The sequence below is a fragment of the Delphinapterus leucas genome, chromosome 16, assembly GCF_059928025.1.
Source record: "Delphinapterus leucas isolate spDelLeu-1000000601 "Yukka" chromosome 16, BTC_Dleu_Yukka2, whole genome shotgun sequence".
In the NCBI taxonomy this organism is placed as follows: Eukaryota; Metazoa; Chordata; class Mammalia; order Artiodactyla; family Monodontidae; genus Delphinapterus; species Delphinapterus leucas.
Window position 1 is genome coordinate 43,805,461 of NC_143144.1, and position 27,303 is coordinate 43,832,763.

A 27,303-nucleotide genomic window follows, 5' to 3' on the forward strand; every position below is an offset into this window, starting at 1 on the left:
TACAACTAATCCTACAATTAAAAAAAAAAAAGAGAGGCTAAGGCACAGAAAAATTAAGTAACTTGCTGAAGGTCATAAATTATTTTCTCTTTTATCCTCAAGAAAAACAATTTGCATAATGCTTATAAGCATGGGATTTATAGTCTTATAGATTATGTCTTGCCCCACCTCTTGGCACAGTAATTGTTATTTATCAGAGTATTCCAAACATGGCAGAGAAACAGAGACTAAAAGGAACACATAGCTCTCATAAAAGAATAAAAAAAAAGATAGTCATTTTTCTACTCTGAAAACATTCTGAGACAATGGGAATTTGAAGAGCAATAGATGGATAGACACACAGATACATGGGTGGATGGATTAATAATTAAAAATCATCTTTTTTTTTCTCTTGGTCTATGTATAACACATCCCAGTATCTAAGCAAGTACTTAAAAGAATCCTTCCTGGGAAGCACAAAGTATTTGCAAATAGTGAATAATAATTAGCTTTTAATCTCAGCCATTGACGGCCACACGGAGAGTTTACAAGTTAAAAGTATGGTACAAAATCTGATTTAATTCCTTATTCCCTGTTTTCTCTCTTTTCCTTATCTCCAATCATATTTTAAATAACTTTATTTTTCTCTTATGTGTACCTTTTGATCAATTGCTACTATGTTTTACTTTTCACTAAAGAGTACCATGGAAAATTCAATTTCATGATTATTCCTTATTCCTGAATAGTTATAAGTTAGATTTTATTTTATGTGTATTTTAAAACATTTTCAGTGATTATTGTTGGATTTGGATGTATAACATATTGCATTCTTGCTCAAAATCAGTGTGCAAAACAAATAGAGGACTGGAATGTTAATAATTTGCTTATCCTCTGCAGAACACATTTGTGCCTATTTTGTAGGCTCAGTAATACAGATATACATTTTCATTTATTTGGTTTTGAATAAAATTTTTCAATAACTGAGAAATGTGAGATTAACAAAAGAGTGTAAACTATACTCAAACTGGAAAAATATATCAAAAGGGTATGACATCTTCTCTGGAATTTATATATGTCCTGGTTTTAAACATTCAGTCCTTTATAGATTCAAGGCTATTGCTTGGGGACTGTGCCTGCCCATTGCAGAGAGCTAATTTATTTCCCCCCAAAATGAATTTTATTTTTTAAAGTTCTGATGGTAAATTTTATAGTGGAAATGTGCAGAAGAATTTAATTTAATTTTAAGTTCCCAGGTTGACTAGCAATGCTAGTGGGGGTTTTATGGTTATTTTCAAAAATGCATTACTATTTGAAAACAGAAAATATCTAAAACATCAACTTATTTCAGGGGAATGGAGTTAGTGGAAAAGAAAGTGAAAAATAGTAATTCAAAGTATTTTTCTTTGTGCATTTCTAAAACGGAGTGTCTATAGATGTTTTAGATAAATAGTGAGATAGAATTCAGGTATTTATAAGTAAATCAGACCATGTGATTTTTCTTACATTTTTCCTTTGTTCTTTTACTAAAGGAATTATATATACTATCTTATTTTCCAAGGTTTGGGGAAGTTTAATTTTAACTTAATATTTACATCCTAAAATTATTAGGATTCAAATTCAACAACAATAAAAAATAAGCCAAGAATACAATTTTCTAAAAAATAATACAGAAGCTAGAAAGAAGAAACGTATAATACAAAGGAATCAAATTACCCTTTATTGATGAGGGCCAAATATTTGTCTCTACTCCAAGATAATAAATTAACATTATATACATTTATCCTCAAAATAAAGGGAATTATTCCTGTTATGGGAAGTTGAGACTGAGGAAGCTAAGTAGTTTTATTATTTCCATATTTACAGGCAGCCAAATATGTGGTATGAATTATTGGCTACTATAGGACCCTGCTGCTTGCAATATTCATTGTACGATTTTATCAAGATTTGTACAATGTACACTTTTTAAGTTATAATTTGGGATTGATGTATAGAAAGAGCCCTGCTTGTGAGACAATGAATAAATGTTTACTGGAAGAAGGAATATGAACTCTCATCCATTGACTTAATTAATTATCCAGGTTTCAGATAGAAACTCTTAGGGTATGGAGAGGTATAGAAAAGAACAAAAGTGGGAAATTCTTACAAGTACAGTGTGGAAAATCAGATATATGGTTGGCGGGAACCTGAAAATCCAAGAAAGGCCATCTTGTTCTACTCCCTGGAACTTGTGACTGTGTTAAATTACATGGCAAAAGGGAATTAAGGGCATGGGCCTTGAGATGGGGAGAATCTTGAATTACTCACGAGGACCCAATATAATCACATGAGTCCTTAAAAATAGAAGGGACAGGCAGAAATGTTGGTCAGAGATGAGACATGAGAAGGACTCTATTTCTCTGTTGCTGGCTTTGAGATGGGAAGAAGAGGCCCATAAACCAAAGAATGTGGTGGCCTCTGGAAGCTGGGAATAGCTCTCATTTTACAGCCAGAAAATAGGGACCTTGGCCCTACAACCCCAAGGAGCTGAATTCTGCCAACAACCTGAATGAACAAGAAACACATTTTTCTCTGGAAACTCCAGAAAGAAATATAGCCTGTTGATTCCTTCATTTTAGCCTGGTGAGACCCATGTTAGGCTTCTGACCTACAGAATTGTAAAATACAAATTTGTGTTGTTTTGAGCCGCTAAGTTTGTGGGTATTTGTCTGCAGCAATGGAAGACGAATACACTGGGTGGCAGATATTTGACAGAGGTGGGGTGGGAATGGGGGAGAGGATATAAAGTAGAAAAATAGACTTCAACATCATTTCACATTTGGTGTAACAGATGTCAAGCAACGTTCGTTGTTATATAGATGGATAAGTTATTTGGTAATAGACAGATCCTGTGATAACACTCAAGCCCAACTACTTAGTTATTCATTAATTTCCTGTATACTTAGAGTCACGATTGCCTTCAGTTTGTACCTCATATGGAAAGGCTCTCATCTGGATAAAATTAGTAAATAACTAGTGCCCTTTTATGTTGTAATGACTTTTTTTTTTTTTAACTCCATCATGAATTAGTCCAGCCCTATTCCAGTGAGAACTGACTCTACAACCAGAAAAACATGCATGTTATAGGTAAGCTAGAGAATGCTTTTATGGTAAAGTTTAGGATATTTCACAGGCCTTACTTATATCCTTCATTTCATGGGAGTCAAGCAATATCTTGACAAAAGGCAAGATGGGATTTTAATAAAAATTTAAATAAAGGATTTCAATAAAAATTTAAAAGCAATACTATTACAATATTCTTCAAAGTCCTCAGTTACTAGTTATATTTTCCAGCTTTAAGCAGCAGTGCTAGTGATGTTGGCAGGGAGCAGGGTGAGGGAAGGGGATGAAGACTATTTTTTTCTTTTTTTTTTTTGCTGTACGTGGGCCTCTCACTGTCGTGGCCTCTCCCGTTGCGGAGCACAGGCTCCGGACGCGCAGCCTCAGCTGCCATGGCTCACAGGCCCAGCCGCTCCACGGCATGTGGGATCTTCCCGGACCGGGGCACGAACCCGCGTCCCCTGCATTGGCAGGCGGACTCTCAACCACTGCGCCACCAGGGACGCCCGGATGAAGACTATTAACAGGAAGGGTAGAGCTTGCTTTGTAACTTAAACTCTTTGCTTGAGGTCTAGTCTCATCCTTGTGAACTCCAGTTATTTGGTGCCATTCAGGATGCACCAAAACAATCATATATTTCAGACTTTACTAGAAAACTTAGCACCCAATCCAAACTTCAAAAATGATATAACATGTATTCTTCAATTTTTATGCCCATAGCCTTCCCCTAAGAGGTCAGCTTTTGTAGCAAGGTCTAGAAAATGATTTGTCTAATACAATCCATCTAAGCTGATTGAAAAAAGAGAGAGAGAAATCATTATAAAGCACAAGGTCATACTAAGGTCTGAAAGGTTTGGTACCCTACCAGGTTAATAATAGTTATATTTTATATTTGACTTCTATTTCATAATTCATATGCAAAGTGAGTCCTGAGTAGATGATTTATTCTGTGCTGCTAAGATAACTTTTGCTCAGTGAATATTCACCTTTTATTGTGCAAGCATATTATTTGACCATGAAATTTAAGAAAGTTCTGTGTAGGCTTTTGAATCAGAATATAGAGTTCTACCCTATGAACGAGGATACCTTTGTAATGATTTGATTTCAGTAAAACTAACCAGTATCATTTTTTTTTCCAGTATCGTTTTGAAGTAATCTTGAGAGACAGTGTATATAACCAAGTTGTCATTACCCTGTGAGCTGAACCAAATATTGAGCAACTTGCTTGTAAATAAAAATTTTTTATTAGAGCTATGTTTAAAAGAAGGTATTTTTTTGAATACATAGTTTTCCTGATCTACTAGAATTTGAAGATGCTTTCTTAGAATTTTCAAATGCATTGCCATGAATGCATACAAAGTTTATATATATATATTAATTAACATTCTGTATTGCTAAGATTTTCCCCCAATTTATACTCACTAAACACTCTAGATGCAGCCAGTTTGAATCTTCAGATATTTCCTCTGCTTATCTCCATTGGGAATGTTTGTCACAATATTGACAGACTATCTGTCCTTAAAATCACTGAGAGAGTATTGAGCTGTCATATTTTGAATATGTTTTTCAAAATTAATTTCTGAATTTTAGGAGATAAGTCTACACTTTTCATGCTCTTCCTTTGCTGTTGGCCTTTTAAAAATAAAAGTCATGGTTATCTTGTCAATGTTGTCATCAGCCTTTCATGTTTAAAAAAAACTTTTTCAGTACTGTTTTTCTACCTGGGAGCCATCATTTCAAGAATGTAGACTATTTTTTCCCCAATATAATGAAAAACACATATTGTGTTCTCATTTATACCAACTTTATACTAACACAACTCATATTAAACCATTTCTTTGGTGTTTTGCTGTATAATTTTTATGTTTTTGGTATGGAAAGGAGGATAGGCAGCAAAGCATGACAGCTGAGTTATTTTTGTGGTACTCTTATCTTTCTCTGAAATTATCAGTATGTTCTCAATCTAGTAACACTAGGTATTAAAGTGTTCTCAAGAAGATTGGAATCATAAAAAGAACAACCTAAATCCTTTTACATAAGAAAAGGCCAAGTATTATTCCTGAGGAGTAGTGCATTTCACGTCTATATACAGTCTCTCTATTTTGAATCTTTACCCCTTAGACCTATGTGAATTTTAGGTCTCTAAATCACTGCATAGCCCTAAGTAATCACAAGATATTAATTTGCCCTCCCACCCAAAATTATTATGTGAAATTTTTGAAAAATGATGATTGATAAGCAATGAGACAATATCTTGAAATAGTAAATTTTGTGCTATTTTTCCAAATCTCCTTTTCTCTAAGTTTATCCTCAGTCTTCCAGAGGCATCCACAAAATTTTGGATTTTATCATTATTTCTAGTCTTTACTTCCAAAGGAGGCCTTAAAAACCCACATCATAACAATATTTTTCAACGCTAAACGTTATTTGCAAACCAGGGTTGTGTTAACAGGACATGTGTCATAGAGTGTATACTATAGAATATATAATAGGTGTAAAAAGTAGTAGCGGGAGAAACAGACTACCTCACTCCCAAGGAGACTAGATGAGGGCAATTTAGTCTGTGAGGTGGGTATGAAGGCATAATCTTGGGGGAGGGCAATGGGCAGACTCGTCAGCAGCATCATGGTTCTGGGGCAAGTGTACGAATGGAAGCCTATATATCATAGTTTTAAATATTTAAAAAAATATAAATCGAGCAAACAAACTAAAAATATATATGTTCTAACCTATTAGAACATATATATTTTATTACCTATTACCTTCTCAAATCTACCTTCCCAACTGCCAGGGTGTACAGGTTCACATTTATAATTCTCAGATGCCTCAGTATTTTTCTTTGAAACAAAGAGGTTGGCCTGACCAGGCCTCAACATCTGGCCTGCAGAGCATCCTGCTTTTCTTCTCCCTCTTTCCTTTGTTCTGCACTGCAATAATTTTACATGGGTGGACACCCCAGTTTCCACATTCCCAGGAAATAGCCAATTCTTGGCCACTCTTCAAACCTAGGAATAAGCTGAAGCAGACCCTGGAAACAGTCTAAGGGTCAGTTGGTCAGGGTCATTGGATTCTGGGTATCTGGAGAATGGTCTAAGAAGGTGGTTCAAGAACCAGGTCAGCCCCATGAACATTTTGTCCCTGGGGAGGAGCTTGCCAGATCAGGGGCCTGTGTGAGCCCCCTCTAAAGCAACCTCTCTTGCCATATTCTAAAATCTCTGCTGGCAAACACGCCAGAGAGGCGTGATATGATCTGTGGTGGTCCAGGAGTAGAGAAGCAGAGACAGTTTTTCCTGAGATCAGCAGGGAATCCATACTTGCTGCCCTTGTCACTGTCATTTTCTCTAAGATTTGACTGTAAGTTACCCTTGGATTGTTCAGCAAGCATGAAACTTGCCTTCAGTCAGAGATTTAGCCACTTTATACTTTCCTGAGAGAAAAAATAGCCCCTAATGATTACAGGCATGCTGTTACAGTGATATAGAAAGTAAAACTCATGATAACCTGGATTTCAGTTGAGAAGACAGTGATTAAAATGTATGTGTGCTAATTCCCATGCATAACCTCACACAAATACATATATGGTGTCAAAGTATCATTATTTAGTTACTTAGTTATGATATCTAAACAGGAAATAGTCATAAGGAACAGGTCAAATCTTAGTTATTCTGTGCAAAAAAATCTTTTGTATTAGAAAGAGAAACTGAAAGGGTAAGAAAGCTGGAAAAGACAATAAAGATTATTTAATTTAGGGGTCCTCAGCACCTAGGACCCAGATTTTGTATGAACTATCATATGTATGTGGGTATGCACATTGTTTTCTACCAAATTCTCCTAAAGATCTACAGCCTGCAAAGGATAAGGAGACTTGATGCTTTCATGACACAAAGGGAGAACCTACGGTCTAGACAGGCCGGGGCCTTGCCCAGGGTAACACAGGTCTGTCACTTCAGTTCAGTGCACTTTCAGCTGAGCTAAAGCAGCTGTCTGCTTCTTCCCACTTGGGACTGAACGCTACACCACTTAAGTTTTACCCTCTCTGTCACAGTGAGTTGCCCAGTCTGCTTCACCATCCTTTTATTTTTATTCCTTTTCAACTGGAGGTTACCGCATTGGCCATACTGATGAACATCTTTCCACCTGGACTCTGCGCTGAGCTTACACTTTGAGACAATTGCATGTGCAGGAACTGTTTTTTGAGTTGCATGTATAGAAACAGTTTTTATGAATTGTTTTATTTAGCTGTTTTCTTGTGCTATGTGCTTTATAAGAACATTTTATGAGCATGTCAGCAGGCACCTTGGCCTAATAAATGCTTTTAGTAAGCCAAGCACAAGGTGAATTTTCAGCATTCATAAGCTTGTTCAGTAAATAGCACTCTTGAAATTAGGTATTCAAGGAGATTTTAACCTCAAGGTGTTGTTGTTGTTTCTCATTTCATCATTATAAAACTCAAGTACAGAATTATTTTGTATTGTTTTTTAAATGATGGCCATGTGGGTTATTTTATTCAAAAATATATACATATATTTTAAGGAAAATATAAGAGATATACACATATATTAAGTTCTAGCAGCTCTAGAAAAAATATATACATATATTAAGAAAAAATATATACATATATTAAGTTCTAGCAGCTCTATAGCTATGTTCATTTCTATACATTTTATCTATAAATATTCATTGAGAGAGAGAGAAAAAGAGAGAGGTAATTTAGTACCTAAATCTCAAAAGGCCCATTTTGATCTGTCTTCCTGTATATATATCTTTGTGTGTGCATGCTCACATGTGTGTGTGTACACACTTAAGATCTGTTTTAACCTAAGCATGTATGGCAGGCTGCGGGAAATGCCAGTGATATTTGCATGAAGGTTTTAGCATTAAGGAGCATAAAAGAACAAACAGTTGGGAAAAGGATTGGAGCACAGCATGGTATCTTTCTTGGTGACTGGTAGATTGGCGATTCAGTAAGAATTTTGCTGACCCTTAAGTGTGTTGTTTTCTTTTCTCTTGCTTTAAGTTGTATATATTTTAAACTGTATACATTTTAAAAAATTCCAATCAATATTTATTTCTTTGAATGAATCTGTGAACTATGCTTTTACCTAGAGGAAGTATTTCCAGTTTGAGCTAATACACTGAACTAAGATCATTTCAGCACTTGTTAGTTGCTCTGGCATGAGTAAATCCACTTAAAAAGTGAAACAAATACTTTTTTACTGGTTTTGTTTTTTTTTAATTAATTTTTATTGGAGTATAGTTGCTTTACAATGTTGTGTTAGTTTCTGCTGTACAGCAAAGTGAATCAGTTACACATATACATATATTCACTCTTTGTTAGATTCTATTCCCATAGTCGTTACAGAGTACTGAGTAGAGTTCCCTGTACGATACAGTAGGTTTTAAAAATTTATTTATTTTCATTTTTATTGGAGTATAGTTGCTTCACAATGTTGTGTTAGTTTCTGCTGTACAGCACAATCAGCCGTACATACACACATATCTCCTCTTTTCCAGATTTCCTTCCCATTTAGGTCACCACAGAGCATTGAGTAGAGTTCCCTGTGCTATATAGTAGGTTCTTATTAGTTATCTATTTTATATATAGTAGTGTGTATATGTCAACCTCAATCTCCCAATTTATCCCTCCCCCCCTTCCCCCTTGGTAATCATAAGTTTGTTTTCTATATCTGTGACTGTTTCTGTTGTGTAAATAGGTTCATTTGTACCATTTTTTTAGATTCCACATGTAAGTGATATCATATGCTATTTGTCTTTCTCTGTCTGACTTAATTTACTCAGTATGACAGTCTCTAGGTCTATCCATGTCACTGCAAATGGCATTACCTTGTTCTTTTTTATGGCTGAGTAATATTCAATTGTATATATGTACCACATCTTCTTTATCCATTCTGCCATGATGGACATTTAGGTAGCTTCCAGATCCTGGCTATTGTAAATAGTGCTACAATGCACATTGGGGTACATGTATCTTTTCGAATTATGGTTTCCTCAGGATATATGCCCAGGAGTGGGATTGCTGAATCATATGGTAGCTCTATTTTTAGTTTTTTAAGGAATCTCCATACTGTTCTCCATAGTGGCTGTATCAATTTACATTCCCACCAAGAGTGCAGGAGGGTTCCCTTTTCGCCACACCCTCTCCAGCATTTATTGTTTGTAGATTTTTTCATGACGGCCATTCTAACTGGTGTGAGGTGATACCTCATTGTGGTTTTGATTTGCATTTCTCTAATGATTAGTGAGCATCTTTTCATGTGTTTGTTGGCCATCTGTATGTCTTCTTTGGAGAAATGTCTATTTAGGTCTTCTGCCCATTTTTGGATAGGGTTGTTTATTTTTTTGAAATTGAGCTGCATGAGCTGTTTGTTTATTTTGGAGATTAATCCCTTGTTGGTTGCTTCATTTGCAAATATTTTCTCCCATTCTGTGGGCTGTCTTTTCATTTTGTTTATGGTTTCCTTTGCTGTGCAAAAGCTTTTAAGTTTCATTAGGTCCCCTTTGTTATTTTTGTTTTTATTTTCATTACTCTAGGAGAAGTTGTATACATTTTTGAATGAAATGCCCGGCCTTTGCAATCACATGCTTGGGAAACAATGCTGACAGTGAATCAATTTCAGTTTGTTTGTTTCTTGGCTTATTTTCCATGACAAATGATCAGGGCTCACAAGCCTGCAGTTGAGGATTTCTGAGGTTCTCTTTGCACCTAGTTGTAATCATAAGAAGTTGTGCAGTGTATATGCTTTTTTTTTTTCCCAAATATGGATACATGCTAGCCTCTATGAATTAAAATCTAAACATCTCACTGTGATATGATTAGGTTGTCTCTCTCACTCCTACCTCTATGCCCCTAGAAGAAGATTTACTACCCTTGACTGCATGGGTTCATGGATCCCAGATCCAGAACCTGAAAGGAGAGTTTTGACAATGCTGAATAGGGCAAAGGTTAGAGATTATGTGGGAATAGCATTTGTGTATGTTTTTTCTCCCACACTGATGAGTTAAAATGGATATGGAATCCCAAGGGTGGCCTAGGCAAGCTCTCCTCCTGGCCTGTGTGTACGTTTTCTCATTCTATTGCTTGAATTTTTGAGCTGGATTTTCTTCTAGTCCTGCCTTGCTGTCCTATCAGATTGGTGGAATCTGAAAGCTGAGTGAAAGTTCAGGTTAAAACGGTCAAAGAATGTTATTCATTCTGTGTGGTTTCTTTATCTTAGGGCTGTGTCTAACCTGGACAAATTGATGTCTCTGGTGTTTAGGAATGTGGCAGTTATTTATTTATTTTTAAAATTTATACATTTAAAAATGTTGATTGGTACTTGCTTGTGTCAAGACTTATAGTTCCAGGACCCAAAAATAAAATATGTATAAAATTGTATAATACTATGCTCATTTGAGCATATCAACGTATTGGAGTTTTGAATCACTAATACATTGATAACTAAAGTTAAAATATGCAAAAGTAGTTTCCATAAGGAAATCAACTAAAATTTTTTCATATCATTACAGACAAACTTGTTAAAGTCACTGATAATGAATGTTCTTTTACTGTTAGTTTTGCTATGAATGTTAAAGTTTGAAAGCAACATTGCAGGACATAGAGATATGATGTGTGACATCTCTCAGGGTCATCCATAATCCAGCTAACTGTGAAATAAGGACAGTAAACTTTCCACGACATTTTCCTATGGGGCATAGTCTTTTCAGTATTTCATAAATGACTTATTATGCATGTAATTCTAAACTTTTAATATCAAATTCTTTTTCTTTCTGGGCAAATTTGTTGTTCTTAAACACGGTTACAGATTCTGCAGTAAATATTCAACTTTATTTCAACTTCAGTAGCTTTAAAAGACCTTTTTAATTTACGCGAAAGTAAATATTTTTAGTTTTGTGTTCTTAAAGTCCCAACTAGAACATGATTTAGATTTCAATATATGCTGTATAGAATTTTTCAGTTTATTTTTTATTTTAGTCAAATTTGTGTATTCATGCAGTTTAAAGTGTCAAATGTTCTTGTGCTTTTTACCCAGCCCATTTCCTGTTGTACAGATGCAAACACTTTCAATTATATTAGCTGATTCTTTTAAGATCTCTCCATATCTCTAAATAACATGCTTATATTGCTATTTTTGGTTTGTTATTAATAGGCTTTATCTCTTGACTTCCTACTGTGGAAAATGAGAATTTAGCTTTCTTTCATCTTCTGGCCCCTATCACACATGTGCACACTTTTGAGCTCCCATCCACTTGAAATAGTATATCATAATTTTGATTAAATGAATATTCATGTTTATTATGACTAAATGAAAGCATTCAGAGCTCAGTCATGCACTATACAAGAGTTGCTTTATCTCTCCTTCTAGCATTTTGTTTTCTTGTGTTAATTATGGGCTATTTTTATTTATTTAAGTCTTTTTTTATACCTAACACTAATTCAGAGCTTCCCAGTTGTGTAATGTACCTCAATATTTGCAGGAATTTTGTATATTCTACACATTTTATCTTCTTTAAGAAATCTCTCCCAAAACTCTCTAACCAACTCCCACTGACTGGAGGGGTTGAAGGTGCTACTTTTTAACTCCAAAATTGTTGAATGGTTCTTCAGTGGGAAACCCAGAAGCTTGCTTGTTACGTGCTTCCTGCAGTTGGGGGACCCTGTTGATTAGTGCCCAATTCACACAAAGGAAAGCAAAAACACTGTGTGCCAGAGGACTACTGGGACATTAACTGCCCATCCAACAATGGCAGGGCAAGGAATGCATGTCACATGTTGACCAGGTGTGGGCCATGTGGGAAACAGGAACCTTAAGTTATTTTTTTCTCCAAGGGGCTATTAGAATCAAAGTCTTAAATATCATGACATATATTATGGTAGGAAAGGTGTTAGGGGAAGTTTTTTGCTTGTTTGTTTTATTTTAATTTTAACTGATCTTTGCTTCTTTAAAAACACACAAACAAAAGAAGCAGGTCTGAGAGAGTTTCCACCCTTCTCTGACTATTTATTGAGCTGTAGTACAATTGGCAGCTCTCTTCCCACATTCTATAGGGGCACAGTCTACCTCCTCAGGGAAAATTGGATCTTCTGTAGTCAGGAAAAGGATTGACCAGGCCTTTTCCCTCCCCTGTCTCATCTCTGTATTTTCACTGGACATGACAAGGAGAAGATTGGCCACTGAGTATATAAGATGGTGTTGCATAAGCACAACTGAATTCCATTTTATTTCCAGGGTCATATTAAAATTTGCTTATTGGAATTAGTCCTTTTCCCTACTTAGTCTCTTAAACTCTTATTGGAAGGATTCCATCACCTTCCCAGAAAGGTCAGTTCAGTAAGAGTTTTTCAAAGTTGTACTGCCTAAGTTGGTCCTCTAATTTTCTAATCTTTGTTTTCCCAGTTTCCAAGCCTGTCTTGGTTCTGTACTTTGGGTACTCCCATTTATCTTCTGACTTTTCAGTTTATTGTTTCACTTATGCTTTATAATTAAATTCCAATAACAGTTTTTATAATCTAAATATACTTTTGAGCTGGTCAGTTTCTGTAAAAAGAAAACTTTTAGAAACTCCTGCTTGGAGAGTTTTGGTTTTAGATTTTTTTCAGTCCTTAAAACCTTTCAGTAAATTTAAAATTATTTTGAAGGCAAAGGACACAGCAAAATGAAAAAATAATGATTCAAAAGGCACTGGGATCTGAAGTAAAAATTTGATTTTTGTGGGACTTTGCACTAACAATTAGATTGCCATAGAGTAGAAAGAGAGAGAGCACTCCTAGTAGGGCTTGCTGGGAATTATAATTTTTCATGCACTTTTTCATTTCACAGTGTGGTAAAAAAAAAAGTAGAGGAGTTTGGAGTACATAGAATTTCCTTCTATCACATTCAATTGGTTTTAAAACCTGGAGTTTAATTACAACTTATTTGACTAAGGCTCTGGATTTTCTATTTGAAAGTATATGGGAAGCCCTAGCCTACACTAGTTCCTAGCACAGAGTAGACACAAATAAATGTTTGTTGAATAAATGAATATTATATACGAAGTCCTTATCATAGTATTATTTGATGGTAGATGCTACTCATCATTTTTAAAAGATAAAAAAGGTGGTATCTATATACAGTGGAATATTATTCAGGAATTCCTGCCATTTGCAAGAACAGGGATGAACTGGAGGACATTATGCAAAGTGATATAAGTCAGATGGATAAAGACAAATACTGTATGGTATTAGATGTGGAATCTAAGAAACTTGTACTCATAGAAACCAAGAGTAGAATGGTGGTTGCCAGGGGCTGGGGTCTAGGGAAAATAGGGAGAAGTTGGTCAAAGGGTTCAAAGTTTTAAGATGAATAAGTTCTGGAGATCTAATGTACAGCATTGTGACTATAGTTAACAATACTGTATTGTATACTTAAAATTTACTAAGAGTAGAGCTTAATTGTTCTCATCACACACACAAAAATGGTCACTACATGAGGTGATGGATGTGTTAGCTTTATTATGGTAATCATTTCACAATGTATACATGTGTCAAATCACCACACTGTACATCTTGAATATATACAATTTTATTTGTCAATTATACATCAGTAAAGCAAAGGAAAAGCTGATATTAAAATATCCAAACTGTTAGTAAATATGCTGTATAATAAGATGCTCAATTGGACTAAAAAATCTGATTTATTATGTTAAGACATTTGAACCCTAATTGTTTCAATTAATTAACTTACAGAATAGAATAGGAAGTAACTCAACTGCAAGTCTCTATAGAGCAATGACCTTGCCTTATTCATTTTTTCCCATCACAGAACCTAGGATTGTACCTGGAATACAAAAGAACTCAGTAGATATTTATTGAATGAAGAATTGTAGTGTGAAGGGGCATGTGTGTGTGTGTGCATACAAATGCGTGCAGTACTTAACTAACAAGAAGACAGAGCCTAAGCCTGAGCAAAACTGTTATAAGCACTTTTAATTTCCCTTTTCTGTAGCCATTATTCAACTGGGAGAGATGACTAAACCATTTAATCATTGTAAGTGTCTTTTATTGCCATTGTGCACCCAGAACCTCAAGTCATCAATATTCTTTAATAGATGACCAAAAGGGAATTGGAATCGTTTTACTAAGATTTGAATACTCAAAACAAATAACACTGATAACAAGATGCGCAGACCCTTCAGAAAATTGCCATGCTCCTCATATTTGATTCTTCTTTATTTTGAATATTTAATTTGGAGATTATTGATACACAAAGATTTGCAAATCTCAGACACCATTGTTAACAATATCCTTCTGGCACTTTATGGTATGATCATCAACAGTGATGGACTTGACACTGCTAAGCTCTGACAGCATTAGAGAGCCTGCAACAGAGTTCCACTCATAACCTTGTGTGTCCTATTGAGTGTACAGGAGGCAGGGGACAAGTCTGAAGCTGATCCCATAGAGTAAGGTTTCAATTGCCATCGTTTTCATTTCCTTCTTTTTAAAATATTCATTTATTTATTTGTTTGCCCTTTCTAAAATATCTGTAGGGCTAGAGAAAGCCCCAAACAATTAAGCTAAGAGACAATCACCTTATTTTCCATTATTTCACCTGAATTGAATTACTTAGCATATTCCTGCAAGGTAATTCACACTGACAGTTGGCTTTGCTTCTTTCACTTGGACAGATCATGCAAAAACTTTTTTGAAAAGACTTGGTTATGGTTGATTTTTCTCAATTTCACAGACAGAATCACCCACCTAGATTATTTAGAACTAGGGAGAAATTATAGGTTTGAGAAATGCTGTCCACTTACAAAAGTTCTTTCTGGCACCTTGTGATTTATTTATTAAAGTCATTTTGGTTTTAGTATAAAATATTCATCCAGATGAAATCACATCTCAGCTTCTCAAACATCCATTTAGACATTAGAAAATTGGCAAATCTCAAACCCACTGCTCCATATTGGCATTTTTTTTTTTTTGCTTGAAACCATGCAAATTATGAAAAACATGTAAATCCAGAATCTTGTAATATAATGGGCAGAGGTTCTGACTGTTGCAAGCTATTTTCTCTTCCAATGACACTTTTTGTATACAATTTTCCCCTACATTTTAGTATGGTTTTTTCTATTCATATTAATATTAAATGAATAAATAGAAAGCTATATAAAAGTCCTTTTTAATGAGGAAGAGAGATACTTAAAATATTTTTTAAAAATCCCTGGATTTTATTGTGGCAATTCTCCAAAATAAAGTAGCTATTGCTTACTTAATGGTTGCCGTACATTAGATATTTGGGTTGATCTTACATTTGACCCCAGATTCTTACCTGACATCTTTCTTATTTAAAAAGTACCAGTCTTCTTGCCTCCCATTCTTCCATCTTTATAGATATTTGATGCTTACAAAGTAAAACATAAGCATGGATCAGATGGAGGAAACACCACCTATTTATTCAGAAAGCCTGAGTTGGAGAGAGAGGCAAATATCACTGTTCCAAGCTATCTCTCTGAGTCTAATTTCACAAGCCATCAACACTTTGAAAGAGGAAATTAATTTGAATATTTGTCATATCCTAGAAAGTGGGATGAAGTATTGGTAAATAGTGTCAAGGAGCCTTAGAAAAGACAGATTCGTAAAAGATAGGCATTTTTGTTAAAAAAGGAGGAAGCCACCCAGAGAGGTAGAATTTTATTCTTTCAGTATTTATTAATAATTTAAATTTGTTTTCCTCATTGTCCTTGGAAAATTACTAAGGCAGTTTTTCAAAGCATTGTGGTCATGAACTCAGGGATAAATTAAAATATGTACGAACTGTGGAATGAGGTGCATGTAACTAAGCTTAACTATGGCGAGGTAAATAATCATAGAATTAGTGTCAGTGATGCTAAAGTACAGAAGGGAATGCCCTTTCCAACTAGACTTTTACATGTATCCATCAAATAAAAGTAAGCACTTGATTCTGGTGGTAATTATTCATTAGACAATAAAGTCTATGTATAATTATTTTGGATATTTTGAGTTAGAGTGGAATACATCAAGATTTTCCAGCTGAATTTAGTGGCAATTTGTTTTCCCTTAATAACTTTTCACTTAGCAGCAGTATTTTAATGAAAAAAATGTTAAGCCATCTACCAAAAATATACATGTGTCTGTATAGTGGTATGCTCTACTCTAATGAAAATGAGCAAAGTAGAGCTACATGTAGCAACATGGATAAATCACACAAACATAAATGTGAGTAAAAGAGGTCACATTGCATGATTCCACTCATATAACTCAAAAAATAGGAGAAACTAATTTTGGTTTTAGAAGCCAGAATAATAGTTAACTTTGAAAAGTTGATAGGAGACCGTGAATGAAAGGGGCTATGAGGGGACTTTTGGGGGACTCTAATAATCCATTTTAAGACCCGTGTACCATTTTACACAACTGTCATTTTGTGTTATCCCATTGAGCTGTACAGTTATGATTTGTTCTTTTCTCTATATATGGGTCATATTTCAGTTTTAAACTTGAAAAAAAATTTAAATAAATAAAATTAGTCATTTAAAAATTTCAGAGCATATATTTGTGATAGTGATAAAAATATTTTGGCAGAAAGTAACTCAATATTATATTCTCACTACTATTATATCCCATCTACATGGGCAAAATATTTTACTATAAATGTAAGGATGGTCTCAATTGGCTTGATCTTTTAAGGATAATATATTAATTTACTGTATCTTAAATGTTTTCTATTAGCCACATAATATGCTGGGAGTTATGCAAGTCAGTATCAAAGGCTTTTAGTTAAAATTAAAAAACAATTTTTCTGTAATTGTTTTACATCCATTTTGGGGTGTGTGTATATGTGTGTTGGGACATGAAGTTTTTTTTCTAGGAAAATACTCAGATTATTTATTTTAGTGAAAACCCTCAGGTAAAAACATTTAGTGAAGTTTTTTTTTAGCTATGTAAAAATAATTTCAGACTATAGAATTGCAGACTATTCTATTAAGCTATCAAACAAAGGTCAAGAACCAATTCCGTACTTAATATATACTCAAGCTTGAGAGAAATAAAAGACAGACCAGAGTATACTCCCTTTATAAATGCAGAGAGCTTATTTTCTTGACTGAATTTATCCATTGCAATAGTATTTCCAAAAAGTCATATGTGAATTTTCTATTTTTAGATGGACGATAAAGACCTTAATATAAAAGCTCAGTGCTTTGCATTGAGAAAATCAGGACTTTCACTTCTAAACCTTTGTCTTTAAGCGTAATAAAGTTTTGGTAAATCACTTATCATTAAAAAGATCATTTTTTGAGATGTTATGTCTGTGTCAGTTATCTTGTGGGTGAGAAAAAATACCACATAAAATTGTGACAGGCAGGATAATGGCTCTTGAAATATGTCCACATCTTTATCCTAAGAACCTGTGAATATGGTACCTCACATGGCAAGAGGGACTTCGCATACATGATTAAGTAACTTGACAATATCTTGGATTATCTAGTAAGTGGGCCCCATGTAATCCTGAGTTTTTACAATATGAGAACCTTTCCCAGCTATGGTCAGAAAAAGAGAGTTATGACTGTAAAAAAAAGAGAAAGATTTGATGTGGCTGCTTTAGAAGATGGAAGAAGAGGGACGCAGTGAAGGAATGTGGGCAACCTCTAGAAGTTTGAAAATGTAAGAAAAGAGATTCCAGAAAGGAACACAGCCTTTTTGACACCTTGATTTTAGCCTAGTGATCCCATTTTGGACCTCTCAACTACAGAGCTGTATGATAGTAAATCTATGTTGTTTTAGGCCTCTAAATATGTGGTATTTGTTACAGCAGCTGGAAAAAAGCTAAGAAGAAAAGTTTGGGCAATATGTTCTAGATACGTAACTGGGTGAATTGTAAAGATAACATTTAGAAAAATTTTAATTCAGGAAGAAAAGCATACTTAAACTTTGACTTTCTACAACTCATGTCTACACACACATACACTCTAGTAATCTCCTTCAGACAGAAACCTGGGAACAATGAGAAATTTCCAAATAAATTTTTTATTCTTCTTTTTTGATATTTTAAAATACTTTATTTTAATATAATTATTTTCAATATGGAATACTTCCAGTATCAAAAACCTATATTTAACGAATATGATTGAATCACTAACATCTTAAACTCAAATGATAAACACTTATTGTTTTCTATTAATAGCTTATGCATTAGAATTTGGGTTTTAACTAAAGCCAACATCTTATTCGAATATTTTAGTTTCCCAAGGAAGGGTTATACACATGAGAATATTAAGTGACTTTACTAAATAAGGAGTACCTACTAAAATATCTATCACTTTGAATAACTTATATAACTTCTTAAGTATGTCAATGAATAGGAAATACCACTGGATTTATAACTTCTATAAATCTGTGTTGTTCTTTTCCTTATAGTGAATAAGTGTAAGACATTTGAGAAACAGTTGGGAAAGCTGGGTTCAAATCCTAACTCTGTGTGACCTTAGTCAATTCCATAAGCCTCTCTTATTTAAATTAGTTAGCTGTAATAGGAAGGATTATTAGACTACATAACATTTAAGTTTATTTTCAACTTGAAAAAAATTTGTGACTGCACATTTTGTTTATGATAGTTGCCATTTAATATCTGGAGACAGTTTTAGTTGTCATGACTGGATGTGTATGTGTGTGGGGTGTGGCGTGTGTGTGTGTGTGTGTGTGTGTGTGTGTGCGTGTGCGTGCGTGCTCATGTGTGCTGGTGGTGGGGTGGGTTATACTAGCATGTAGCAGCTTGAGTTCAGGGATCCTGCTAAACAAATTGCAATGCCCCACACAACAAAGAATTATCCAGCCCAAAATGTCAGTAGTCCTGATCTTGATAAATCCTGCTTAGAGAAATAAAGTATTCAATGTTTTTTTTTGCAAAAGGGGAGGTTTTTTTTAACTGGTAAAAGTGATGCAATTTCCAAATACAATCGAATTTAATGCAAACTAATGAATGTCTCTCTGGCAACTAGAAGAGTGATACTTCAAAGTATTTCACTTTGCCATCTTAATTACTGGAAGTGAATTAGCATGCAAGGGAAAAAAATTCACTTACATTTCTGGATATTTTGTAAATCAGCCAAGACTCCAAGACTTCACAGAGAAATTCAGGACCCAATATGAATGTGAATGAATCACGTGGCCTCTTATTTACCCCTGAGTTCTTTGCCTGAAATTGTTTATCATTGTTGTATTTAGAAATAATGCAAGTTAATTACATTAGTCAGAGTCTATTATGACAAAGTTATTGTGACAAAGTTGTAATATCAACATTTTACAACCTGCTGTATAAAAATAATAATTAAATTTAATTTTAAAAATTAAAAAAAACATTTTACAGCACTTCCCGTATTTTTGCATTATCAATAAAGTAGCATTGCAGAGGTTAAAATTTCAGAATTAAAGAGTAACTAAAAATGTAGTCTTACATGATTTAGGAAGATACAGACTGTAAAAGAAATTCAAAAGACTGAACCCCTTTCTCAACGTTTTTTCAGGTTCAGTGAATAAACAGACATCCTGAGCTAACAAATGAGCTGTTTATAATTGTTTTCTAGTCGGAACTTATTATTAGCTTAGCATTGCCCGGATTTCACTCTTCTTTTCCGATATACATAGACGAAACAGAACAAAGCAAGAACTTAAATTTCTGCAAGAAGAAGCAACTTATTTAGGCAAATTGTTTTCCACAATCCTCTATGGTCTAAAGGCAAATTCCATAGGATATATTCCCAATTTTCCCTATAGAAAGTCCACACGTCTAATTATTAAAAATGACATGGAGCTGAATTTATCTGGGGTCATATCCTACTTAAGACTCTTTCTTTGACTCATATAATCATTATATTTGGCCCTTTCATAGCCCATCATCAGATGATAAAGCACTGTGTCTTACGAGAGACAACGACCTCAGCAAGCTCATTATCATGTGTAGTTTTACTTCAAGGTTAGGAATTTGAAGTAATTTTTCAATGAATGCTATGTCTTCTATATCTTATCTGCTAAGGATTTAATTCTACACTCAGATTTCTTTTGTAGGTGAAGAGAGTGCAATTCTGAGTCCTTGTTCGAAAGTTTAGGAAGGGGATTAGTGCTGTTTGTGTTTACACTCTCTGAACTGAGAATTTTCCCTGTTTGGAGAGGGCATATTCACCAGTTGTGCATGTGTCTTCAGAAAGGACTTGAACACAGGAGATCATAAAATGTTGTGGCATGAATAAGATATCTAGCCAGTCAGCCATATCAACAGATGTAACCCTAGAGATTGTTGGGGGTTACATAGGCATCAGTAATAATGGCCTTGCAGATAGAAAGAAGACAAGATTTGGAATCCAAAGACATAATGCGATTTCACTCCATTGACTGTGAAATTGAAGTACAGATTGATAGATTCATTTGGACTTTCCAGCATCCCTTTTATTGGGGAAACTCATCTACATCATTCCATTTGGTTCTGGTGGGTATCAGTCTCAGCCTCTCACCCAGGATGCAGGAGTTGTTATGTGATCTAGGCTTGTCATGTCGTAGTACTCCATGGCATTGCCAACAGTGAGTGTTTCAAGGAATGGAAAATGGTTAAGCAAAGTCAGTTGAAGTACTTCGGTTGTATTGATATACTATCACCAGGAGCAAATTCTTTTTAATGGAAGTTTTAAACTAGTAGCCACAACTACTGCTAGTAGCCATCTTCAAGATTTATAAAGCAGCCCAATAGCACAAGCCAGAGATATTGTCATCACAGAGAGGGCAACAGAAAGAAGAAAAGAACAGGTGACAAAATGTGAAACCCTGGATCCAGCTGAACATGATTTCTCAAAGTTCCATGAGCCCAAATATTTTCCTTTTTCCCTTATTTCAAGATGGGTATATATTCCTTGATATTAAAAAAACAATTTTAAAAAACCTATTAGACCCCACGTATCTTGGCTACCAGTAACATTCTGTCCTCAGTTGCCATGGCTGTCCTCTGATGTACTTTTCTCTATCAGTGCTGACTCTTTGCTATTCTTTGAAAACCCCATTACACTCTTGGCTCATGGTCAGTACACAGGCTGCTGTAGACTGCTCTTCCTCCAGACACCTCTAGATATCTTCACATGCTCTACCTTATCCTTCAGGTTTTTGCTCACATTCTGGCTTTTCCACAAGGGCTGTCATAATCAGTGTCAGTCACCTTGCATTCTGCCCCTACCAGCATACCCAATCTTCCTTATCTGTTCTAGGACTTACTACTTTCTAAAATATCATATGATCTATATATGTTTTTATTTATTGACTGTTCTCCTTCTCCATACCACCAACAGCAGATTGAAGACCTATAAAGTGACATTCATCTTTTGTTTTGTTTTGTTTTGTTTTTTACTGTTCTAACACCAGTGGTGATAATAGTCCTTGGCATATAGCATGATCTCAATAAATATTTGATGAATGAATCAAACAAATCATACACACATAAAACTATATTTGACTTTGGCTAAGTTACATAAATTCTCTGAGCATCAGTACTATGTTTGTAAAACATTGACAATGATATCTACCACCTGCTTTCCTTATATTACAGGTCTATTACGTAGATCTCATGTTACTAAGTTTGTGAAAACAGTTGAAAATCTGAAGAATGCTCTAATGATATGAGACAACTTTTTCAGATACTTTTTATAAGTATATATAGAATTAGAGCTACATTTGTTTCTTTAGTTGTGACCCAACTCATTCTATCTTTTTTTTTTTTCATGGAATAGTATAAAATGGTTTGGGATAGTTTGTTATATAGCTATAGGTAACCAAAACATGCTTTGCAGGTACTAAATGATTTAATAATTTTATTTTTTATAAAATTTTACTTACCCACACTCTGTCTTTGGGTTGTCAGTGTTTCTTAATGGTTACTTTGGTGTGTACAACTGCCATACCTTTATTATATCCCTCAAATGTTTTTACTCTACTGAGGTCTTTTCTCATCCACACGAAAGGAGAAACATTTGTGTAGGATAAAAAGCAATTCTAGAAATTAGAAGTAGGACTATATTTTAATTGTGCCACTAGAAGTTTAAGTAATTTAAAATTAACTGAAAAGCATATGTAAGTGTTCTGATTAGCAATATGTCATATACAAAATAATTCTTCATTAGATATCTATTGTAAAGAGGCAGAATAAACTGTGAAATATAGATAATAAATACTTTGTTACCAATAATTATGTGAAAGGGGGAAAAAGCAAGAAGCAATTGAGAACTCTATGTAATTTGATATCTGTAAACATCGTTAAACTCAAACTAACATGACCATTTAAATTATTCATACATGATTTCTTTCTTCACAGTTAATAATAACTCTTTTGGATTTTCTAAAATGGTCAGCACTCTAAGATGTTTATCATACTAAAAATTTCAAATCTTACAACTGTTCCAGACTGAGAAGGCAGACTCTATTATAAAGCAGTTTCTCATCTTAAAAAGAAAGAATGGTGCACTGGAGCACATCCTTTCTCTTTAAGTTCAGGAAATTAAAAAACATTCATTTGAATCTCCCTCTACCATTTGAAATAAAGCTTCAATTGTTCAATCAACTCTGGTTTTTAAGATTTTGAACATTCCAAGCCAATTCTATATTTAAGTTTGCATTATTTCTAAAGAGTACCACTTTTGTTTTCATGAAAACTTTTAAAAAAGATATCTAGCTCTAAATATCTGTTTTTAACATAAAGAGAACAATAACCAAGGGAATGTGAAAAGTAATCTAGTTCTTACAAGAGAAAAAAGAAGCAAGTTAATTAATCCCAAGGTACAGGTACAGCCACCAGTTATTGATTTGTTCTATTAATAATTACTTTAATTTTGAACATCAAATTATGCTAATTATATAATTAAACCAATCTAGAGAAAACACTTATTTTCTTTTTTGAGGACTCTTTTAAAAAATTATTAAAATTGACAGTTTATTCTGATATTATGTATTTTCATTAATTATATATTGATAACATCACAGATATCATGATTTATGATTTAAGTTTTGGCTAAATAATACATACACTTAAAATATTTTAGCATGATTTACTAGTTTCTGTTATAATGATGTCCAAATTTTCTTTGCTGTCTTATTTGCATACGGGTCGTCATATGCCTCTTTTAAAACAGATTGCTATACCTGGCTGGAGGAAGAGTATCTTTTCAAGTACACATAGCTTATGTGTTATGGTTATGAAGAGCCCAGGGGCAGGACAGGAATAAAGACGCAGATGTAGAGAATGGACTTGAGGACACGGGGAGGGGGAAGGGGAAGCTGGGATGAAGTGAGAGAGTGGCATGGACATATATACACTACCAAATGTAAAATAGATAGCTAGTGGGAAGCAGCCACATAGCACAGGGAGATCAGCTTGGTGCTTTATGACCACCTAGAGGGGTGGGATAGGGAGGGTGGGAGGGAGACGCATGAGGGAGGAGATATGGGGATATATGTATATGTATAGCTGATTCACTTTGTTATAAATCAGAAACTAACACACCATTGTAAAACAATTATACTCCAATAAAGATGTTAAAAAAAAAAAAAAAAAAAAGAGCATACCAGAGCCTGTTTTCTCCAGACTATTGAAATGCCCTTGTTAGTCATCTTTAACCATGTGCTTTGGTTTTCATTCTTCTCTAAATCTCCTCACATATTTTTTCCCCAAACTCTGGCACAGCAGAATTGAAAAAACACCCATGACTGGGGCAAAAGGAAGGAAAATTATAGCCAAAGCCAGAATTACAATGCAAGAGATAGCATTCATGGGTATTAATATATTAATACTTTTACTTTTATAAAACTTAACTTTGTTGAAAATTTATGATTTTTCTGAGAGACTCCTCTATTTATGGTCTTATATCCCTAATTGCTTACCTTATATTTAGGAGTGTTCATGATTTCCCCAGCACTGCTTCTCACGTTCTCTTTCAAAAGTATGAAATATTTATTAGTGGTGTGTGTGTTTCTGTGTGTGGGTGTGTTTAAGGGGTAAATTTCGGTATACTATTACTATATTTTAAAACAATAATGTCAAAATAATATTTTGCATTTAAGAATATCCTTTAGGTAAACATGCTTTTCTTTTGATTGCTTAATACTAAGATATATTTAATAGTTACATCTAAATAAAACCTAAGAACTTGTCATAATAATTGTATTGAAATAAGACCTAAGGACTTACTTCCTGACGGAAATGCAAGCCAAATGTCCACAAGGCAAAGACGAGAGATTATCACTGTGTCATCCAGATACTGAGGGTACATGAGGCTTCATAAACCTTCCAAATATTTTACCAGTGTCTGCTCAAGGCTTCTGTGTGTGATTGCAAAACCTTTATTATTTTATTTAAATGTGATATCATGGTGTGAGATAAATGAGTCTAGGACAGTGAAATATTGTTCCTGGGGGCTTTTAAACCCTTAAGGGCTGGAGTAGCAGAAGCAACACATATTCTCTACATGTCATTTTGAAGTGTAAAAATCAGCCTAATTTTGAAGAATACAAGATTTAGAAATTAACAGAAGGAGAGTAATTCATACCTTGCATTGGAATAATACCACACAAGAAAGTTATTAGGGGGAAAATTTGCTATTAATCATTATCTAAAAGCATATATAGTTTCATCTCCCTCTGAACCAGTAGGTTTCATTCATTCATTCACTACTATTAGACAAAAGTCTAGGAAACTCATGATGATAGCACCTTTACAACAGCAGGAAAATTTATGAAGAATCTTGAAAAAAAATGAGGAACCAGTGAAGATAATTTCCCATCATTCTAACAGATGTAGCTATTGGTGATCCAGCCTCTTTTTTCCTTCAGAGATGACCAGGGAAATAGTTTAAATCAGATCATGATTGGCCAAGCTAAGGGTTTTACACATAAGCAAAAGGGAGATACTGAGCATTTTTGAGTGAGTACTGATATGATGAGATCTGAAGAGAAGATACATGAGAGTAATGTATGACAGTAGTGAAGAGGAGAGCTACAGAAGCAGAGAATGACAGAGCAAAGCAGGGAAAAAAGCAGCAAGGAGGACTTTGTGATTAATGAGATTGGTTATGCTGATGACTCTCAAGACAGAAACACCAAAATTTATGATGGGGGACAAAAGCATGCATTTAGGAGTATATGGACACTACTAAGAAGGCGCCCAATCTGCTGGCTTTGGTAACTGAGTAAAATCTACCAGCCAAGGGTAACGTAGGCAGAGAAGCAGATTTGGAGAGAAGACCTGAGGAGTTCAGGTTTAAACAAATTGTGGTCAACATCCCCATGGGACAGTCAGAGACCAGGCCACCAGGGAATTTGAATGTTTTTAGCAAAGGAGAGACATAAGTAGATTAGCCTGTTTAATACCGTTTGCCAAAGGTGTGAAGAAATGTATTTTGTAAAAGAAAAAAAAAAAAAAAGGTCTTGTTTTGGTTTTATGATCATTAGGGGGAGCCCCAGCGCTTTTAATGCTTCTTTGGTTTGTATCCAGATCAGAAATCTTGACAGTTTCAGAAAAAAAATAATGTTCTTTTATACACGAAGTTAGCATTTTATAAAACTTGCCGTACATCAGTGACTCATATGTGTCTGCAGGGTTTGTGAAATAGACTCAAAATGTGTCTTTCAAATGGCCAGTTGCACCTACTTTTTATTTTCCAGGGTATATAATGGCAAACAAGTGCCTTGACAACATTAAATATACTACATTTCTCTCAAAATACCATGGGGTTTCTCAAGATATAAATCAAAGAACAACAACAACAAAATATCTCCAGTGTCATCTCTATCCCCTCCAAGATGAGGGAGAAGCATCACAGAGTAAAAGAAGAAAATACCTGTCCATTGTCCTCTCAGAATTGTTTAGATCTGAGAGCACCATGAATAGTTTACCAGTCCCTTATTTATCCTGATATCCAAGCTATAGCTTTGACATGATTTTCTACTTTTTTGCTCACTAAAATGCTGTAAAAGCATATGCTGTAGTGATGTCAAACTTGAGCCTTTTGCTGTGTATTACCTGTAGGCGAAAGGATCAACTTCCACTTGGTTTACTGCCAGTCCCCAGTAATACAATTGTGTACTGAGGAATGCATGAGCTGCTTCAAAGTCTCCTACACCATTAATGATCCCTTTGATATGCTGGTGATCAAATCTAATGAGTAGGACTAAAGTCTTGGCCATTTGCCCAGCAGTGTGCATGCTAGAAAGAGCCATGAATGAAAAGTCGACATGATGCAGTGAGTCTGGGCACAGTGCAAGGGAACAGCCAAAAAAACTTAGAGAGAGGTACATGCAGTGTGTAACAGAGGGCCTACTCAGATCCAAGGTCTGCTTTTGTGATCATCTGTCAGGATATGGTCAGAAAGGAGATTCTTAGTAGAAAGGACATAGTCATGTCCTTTGATTAGTCATTTCAAAGAAGAAAGGCCAGGGAAGAAGTAGATTCCTAGGAGGCTGGCAACTTTACAAACTCTGTTAGACTCAAGAAGTACAGCCAGATTATGACTGTTGTTCCTATAATGGAAGCCAGTTACCTTCAGCCGGGTCTTAGAGATATTTTTGCTTGAAAGTGGATGTATTTATTTGCTAGGGCTGCCGTAACAAAATATCCCAACGTGGGTGACTTAAACAACATATTTATTTTCTCACAGTCCTAGAGCCTGGAAGTATAAGATCAAGGTGTCGCAGTTTAGGGTCTCCTGAGTGGAATATGTCCTTGGCTTGCAGATGGTTGCCTTTTTGCTGTATTTTCACATACATTTTCTCTATGCCCATATATCTCTGATGTCTCTCAAGTGTGTCCAAATTTCCTCTTCCTATAAGGACACCAGTCACATTGGACTAGAGCCCACTTATATGTCCTCATTTAATCTTAATTACCTCTTAAAGTCCCTGTCTCCAAATAAAGTCATATTCTAAGGTGGTGGGGGTTATAGCTTCAACACAAGAATTTTAGGAGCGCACAGTTCAATCCATACCAATAAACAAGGCTGGCCAGGACACAGCATAGTAAAGCAAAGCTTAACTTCTTTCCAGATATGGAAGTAAATGGTGGCAAAAGCTTAATGATCCAAAAATATTAATGCTCTTAGAAGGTTGTTATTTTTATTGTGATTATTAAAATATATTTCTCATTAGCACTATTTACTTATTTATTTTGAAAATAGTATTATAGGAAGCAT